The sequence below is a fragment of the Geospiza fortis genome, unplaced genomic scaffold (genome assembly GCF_000277835.1).
Source record: "Geospiza fortis unplaced genomic scaffold, GeoFor_1.0 scaffold81, whole genome shotgun sequence".
Lineage (NCBI taxonomy): Eukaryota > Metazoa > Chordata > Aves > Passeriformes > Thraupidae > Geospiza > Geospiza fortis.
The window spans coordinates 2,999,488-3,006,394 of NW_005054318.1; positions in this window are offsets into that span (position 1 = coordinate 2,999,488).

A 6,907-nucleotide genomic window follows, 5' to 3' on the forward strand; every position below is an offset into this window, starting at 1 on the left:
GCAGTACATTGTAGCATAACACCGTATCACAGCAGGAACAGCAAAGAATTGAAAGCAATATTGAGTTGGATGAATTTTAATTTTAATCTAGATCATTCTTACCAGAATGATCCCTTTTAGAAGCAACGTTATAAGAAAGCAGAGGTTAGGTTTTAATGTCGTATGGTGTTCTAGATTATTTGTCTTTACAAAACAGATGCATTCATGATCCTTAACTGTGATGCCATTTCAAACTACTGAAAGTTCTTATAAGTGTTTTGTCCCATTTAATTTAATATGAGCAGTAGTGTAACTGAGATTCTATTGCTTCTCTTGAGAAATTTATCTCATGGTCTACACGAGTTGAGAGAATCACCAAATGTGCCAGGCTGTTTAAATGTGGGTTAGTGTATATACATAATTTGTGTGTGTGTATGCAAGTACACACAAACACACACATACTGTTAAAGCTGTATTATTTACTGCCAAATTTCATGTGTTATTGTCTTCTTTACAAAATTTGTTGAGAATTTTTTAATTGACTACTTACCCCCCTCTTAGCTGCTCTTTAGGCAGATGAGTAGTTTAAAATAGGCCTTCCTATAGGAATTATCTTTCCTATAGGAATTATCTTTCCAATTTGTTGATGTGTAACAAAATATCTGAGATATTTCATAGATGTTTTACAGGACATCTGAGGTGCTTCATAGATATTTAATCAGCTTTCCTCATGTTGAATCTATTAATTTCTATCCACATGTGAAATGGGGGTTGAATGTAGGAATTTTGTAAAGACTTACTGGAGTGTAATTTTTAATTTATACATGTGTTTACATGTAAGAATGTCTCATATAAAATTGTATAAATGTACATAACTGTGATATGCAAAAATATCTATGATCATTTCATACAGGTATAAAGCCAGCATATATGTCAATCTTTTATGTAAGACCAGATGATCATTTTACAAGATACTTTAGAATAAACGCCTGCAGACTTTCTCATGTTGGTAGTTGACCATGCTTAAGACTGAGCCAAGCAGGAGCCAGAAACTCTCTTATTTTGCAGTTGTTCAGCATGAGCCCCCAGAAAAAATACCACACTCTTAAGGAATTTTACCCCCTAAGGCTTTAATTCAACACATATTTCTCATTCATATTCTTGAAAAAAGGACATTAAATTCTTCCTGTATTTCCTCCACCAATATTTTTTTCCTAAGACCTAAATGTGAAAAACATTTAAAAGGGAGATTCTGTTTTAAATAATTAACTGATCCTAATTCATACCATGAGTATTAATGAAATTCTGTGTCTCTTTCAAACTAGCAGCACCTGAATAGATTAAAATAGATTAGGAAGAATGATTGCTGAATTTAAAAGTGAACTGCTTATTAAATCAAAGTAGTCTACGAGTTGTTTTAACAGGCAGTCAGTGTGGAAACCATTTACCAGTTGCTAGGATGTCTCATTTCTAGTGTCGACCTTCAGCTGTATCGAATCACTGCCTGCTGGGAAAGAAGGGAGAGGCGCAGCCAGCCTACCTGTGAGCTCTGCCTGATTCCTGGGGCTTGCTGAGCACAGGCATAACACTCTGGCACTTTACAGCAGTGCCAGGCATGCCTGGGATCACAGGAAAATATATTCCCATTGGAATATACTCCCATCCAGCCCACTCAACAGATGAATGGAACTGAGTAGTGATGAGTGGACATTTTACCTCTGTGTTTATCTACTTCAGCAACTTTTCCTGTCTTCCAGTGTTTTTCTGTGTCTGTGGAGAAGACTTTTGTAAATAAATAGATGTGTGTAAATTAACACTACACTGTGATTTCATGGTATATATCAGAAAGCATCTTCTACATGAAAACACATGAACAAAGGGCTGCTATTTTTTCAAGATAATGAGACAAAGGCAGTGATTTTTTAATATACTAACCTATTCTCTGAATACAGAAATAATGAAATAAAACCACAGAATCCTGTATCATCTTGTTTTTAATGTTGTATAACTGGTATTTTACACTGTTCACATCCTAAAAATGAATATAGATTTTGTTTCTTTTTATTTCTTTTGTATGTATTTTTAACCCATGAAGGATTGCTCATATGAATGGACACATAGCAATTTTTATCATCATTCCTATTCCTTAATGTATCATGTTATTAGTTTTTTTAGACTTTTCAGTCTTGCACACTAACAAATTAAAATAAGCACTTTGATCTAAAGTGTTTTATATGTGTTATTAAAATTAGACTATCTTATTCATATCACATAGCTTTAAAAGATGCTTAGAGACATCTGTAGGGAGAATTGTAGGGGGGCACAGTATGTAATCTTATCCCCCAATGAGTTGCAGCTGGGGCCATTAAGAACACACCTGTAACCAATTAAGAACAAGTAGCATAGAAAGAGTGGAGTCGCAGGAGGAGTTAGAAGATAAGGATCAGGACATGGCTGCTGCAAGGACCAGTCCCAAGAGAAGACAAAGAGTACCCCTGGAGAAGATGGAGAATCCCAGGAGAGGGTGAGTGGAAAGCCCCTGGAGGGGTGAAGAAGACTGAGAACCCCAGGAGAGGGTAACCCCAGGAGAGGGAGAGTAGAAAGCCCCTGGAGGGGTGGAGAAGATGGAGAATAGAATCCCCCTGGAGGGGAGAGTCCCAGAAGAGGACAGAGAACCCCAGGAGAGGGTGCATCCCAGAAGAGGATGGAAAGAGTTTCAGGAAAAGCCCCTGGAGGGGATGGATTCTACAATGTAACTGTTGTAATGTATGCTGTAATGTATAAGTATTGTTGTAACGTGTATAAGACAACAGATATCCACTATGTTTAAAATTGATCTGGATAAAAAAATTTAAACTCATTTGGTTTCACCTTACTAATACTGCACAAGAGGTCAAAGTCTTATTATTGACGGATCATTTTGAAATGTGCTTTCACAGGGAAAAAATATTTGGATTTTAATTATAAGACATTTAGAGCATTTCATCATTATAACCCACAGTTTCCTCAAATAATATCAACAATGTTCCTGCTTAGGAAGTTAGGGGAGTTTCAACTTTGCCAATGTCATTTGCATCATTCATCTTTTAGTCAAAATTTTAAATAGAGAAGATAATTTATTCACAGTAAGCCACAATATCCTTCCAGTGGTTTCATATTAAATTAATGAAAAGGTGTATGTTACTGAATGTGTATTATGCTCACGTTTTATGCCCACAACTAATAGTCTGTGTTAGATCAGGAAGGTGAGGGAGAATAAAAAAAGAAAAATAATGCATCTATTGGTTAAAATGTGCCTGTTCCCTTACAGTATAAGCATTTAATTAAAGAATTCAGAAAATATTTATCATTGCTAATATATAGGAACAGAGGAACATTTGTTTGGAGGAGAGCTTTAGCCATGGATTGCATATGTGAATAATTAGGAGTAGAGATTTTGGTAAGAAATGCGATTTATTAAATTGTAATCCCATTACAGGAAACAGTTTCTGAAGTCCAAATAAGAGATTTTAATTTTGAAGAACCTGTGGGATGTTAATATGTAATGAAAGCTCCCTCTGAAACATTTGCCATGGAGTAGTGTGCTCTTCAAATTCCAGTCAATTGTTCTCAAAGTCAAAACTGTCTATCATGAGAACAAAATGTACCAGTACGCTGTTCTGTCTGCTGAATGATCAACATATCTTCTTTTTGTCACTAAAGAGGTACATTTTTCAGGAAATTGCAAACAGGAATGATCAAAAAAGCAAGGAAGAACTCATTCAAAAATATTTAACAGATTTAAAGAGGGATGGATATTCGACCTGTAATAATGGACATTGGGTTTTTAAGGCCAGTGATTTATTATTTCATAAATATTTAGGCTTGATTACTTTTCATTAGTAGCACATTTCATCATACAGTATCTTCTGAAAATGTAAAAATACAGCACAATTTTGAAGCATAGATAAAAATCTGAAATATGTATCTAATTAAAAAATATAGTAAAAATGTCCATAGTGGATCACTTGTTTGTGTTTGCCCTGGACACAGATGGCACAGTACATTGTCTCCAACACTGACCAGAAGCTGATGTTTAGAGGAAATGTAAGAGAAAATATAAAGTAATCCTTCACTTGGTACCTTGTAGCTTCTATGATCAACATTTTGCAATTTTTTAAATCTCAGTTTGCAGTCAAGTCATTGTGCTTAATATATTATGGAGGTCTCTTTCCTGAATTTATTTTAATTGCTTTTTAAACCTTTCATATTTTTGATCCTCATAACTACATGCAACCATGAGTTCCACAATTTAATTATATATGAAAAATATTATATTTTGTTTGCACTAAGCCTCTGAAGCAGTAATTTTTGTGATATGTCCCAGCTCTTGTCCTGCAAGGAATACAGAATGCCTTATTTGATTCATCCAGAAATTATCTGGAAAGGGGAATGCATAGAAAGGCGATTAAGTTTGCTGATGATATTGACCAATTCAGAGTAGCAAAAAAGAGAACCACAAGTGAAGGACTGAAGAAAAACCTTGTGAGGTGGGGCAATAAACTGGGAATTGAAATTTTGTTTGAAATAATGTAAAATGCAGCTGAGAGGAAAAAATAGTCTTAGCTTCACATTTAAAATGATGGGCTCTGAAATGACCCTTACTGCAGAGGAACCAGCTCTTCAAGTTATGATGGATGGTTCAGCTAAAATGTCAGTGATCATCAGCAGTCAAGAAATCAAGCTAAAAGTTAAAAATTATTGGAAAGAATAAACCTTAAAATGAAATAATATTAAAATGCAGATGCTTAAATATGTGAAGGACCTGCAATTTTACCATTATATATACTTCTGATCCCTCATCTTACAGACAGTATGGTAGAATTTAAAAGGGCTCAGAGAAGGGCACCAAGGATTATCAAAAGTGTGGAATTTTTCCTTGTAGTGGCATCAACCAAATAAGGCTCTACTTCAATCTGTAAATAGATTCCTAATCATGATGTGATAGAGATCTAAGAAACATGAATAGCCTGTCAGGGTTTTGTAGGGATTGAGTGTTCACTGTGTATTTCTAATGCAAGACAGCAAGGTGGTAAAGCACAGCGCTGGCTTCACATGGATAGAAAAGGAACTTTTCGTAAAATTGTTGTGGTGAAGCTGGAAATGCAGTTCTTTGATCCTAAATCTTGTAGGTGCTAAAAGTTTATGTGGAATTATAGGGAGATTGGAAAGAAATCATAGAATCATAGCATGGTTTGGATTGGAAGGGACTAAAGATCATCTAGATCCACCCAGCCTGCCATAGGCAGGGACACCTTCCACTAGGCCAGGTTGCTCAAAGCCCCATCCAACCTGGACCTTCAACACTTTCAGGAATGGGGCATGCACAATTTGTGTGGACAACCTGCTCCTGTGCCTCACCATCCTCACAGTAAAGATTTTCTTCCTAATAACAAATTTAAAGCTACCTTCTTCCAGCTTAAAGCCATTGCTCCTTCTCCTGTCACTAAATGCCCTTGTGAGCAGTCCCTCTCCAGCTCTCTTTAGGCTCCCTTCAGGTAGTGAAATGCCACAATATGGTCAGCCCAGGGCCTTCTTTCCTCCAGGCTGAATAATCACAACTCTCTATCTCTATATCTCTCTACTAAATATGGAATAGACATCCATGGAGATCCTGATTATGTAGACAGTAACCAAACTAGAAATGGTTGCAGACTGAAGCTTCTTAGGAGATGTACATGCTGACCCGTCTTACCCTCTCTGCATGGGCCTGAGTTTTTTGTAGCTGTCAGGATGCTGGGCTGGGCTGACCTGAATATTTCCCAATATGGCCTCTCTTCATCTCAATGAATACTCCTTTTCTTGTTCCTTATTTTATACTATCAAAGATTTTATGGACCCATATCTTCTTCACTACTAATGATCTCTCTTCTTCAGTTGAAACATACACATTCTGTTAAAATATATATTCTTTTTTCCATAGAAAACTTCTTTTACACTGATCATCACTGATGCTTTTCCTATATTTTCCAATTCTATTCATTTGTTTGTTTTTTTTTAAAGGTAGGATGACTGGAGTGCAACTCACTGTTAAAGATTTGAACATACTGTGGATTTTAGAAATATAATTTCCCTAATAATTTCTTACTTTTTCTCTTTTTTTTTTGACTGCTCGTGAATGTTGACTTACCATTTTCAGAAATTTTCTGTAGAATGACCAATATATTTTTTCAGAGTAATAAGTGCTAATAAATATGTACTAAATGTACCTGTAAAGAGAGGATTATATTTCTTTTAGATATTAACTTCCATTTCTCAATAATGAAATTGATCTATTTTATTATTTTGCTGTTGTTTAGTATTGGAGGATGATTCTGGGATTCTTTCCAACCAGCTATATCTTTGAGTACCTCCAATACTGTGATCTTTCTTACATAGTAAGTAATTTATGAGTATGTCAAACAGCATAGTTCTCAGCACAGGTATTTCAGAAATAAAAAGAGAACAAATAAAGGGTTTGTCAGGCACATCAGTTTGTTTTCATATGAAGTTTGATGCTCAAAGGTAAACTAAATACACAATCCTCAAAAGTGCACTTCAGTTTTTTATATTCTCCTTCAAAAGGCACTTTCATCTTGCACGCTTAATTTTCATCTGTTCTTGCCAACAAAGCAGGTATTATAATCCGGATAATTTTAAGAAGCTAGATGGGAAGTGGCAGAACAAGACTTCAGAATTCCCCTGATAAGGGAACTAGAAGAGTTGATTATTTTCCTGTTTCTGATATAGCCCCAAACTATCATGAAATGATGCATAATATACTTTTGCCAAATACCTTTGTGTGAGAGTTCAGGGACCCAAGTAATTAACCTGCAGTGTTTTTAGTGCCTTAAGGCAGTAGAGTATCTATGTTAGTTGTCCATTTTTTAATACAGGAGCAGAGGCGCAA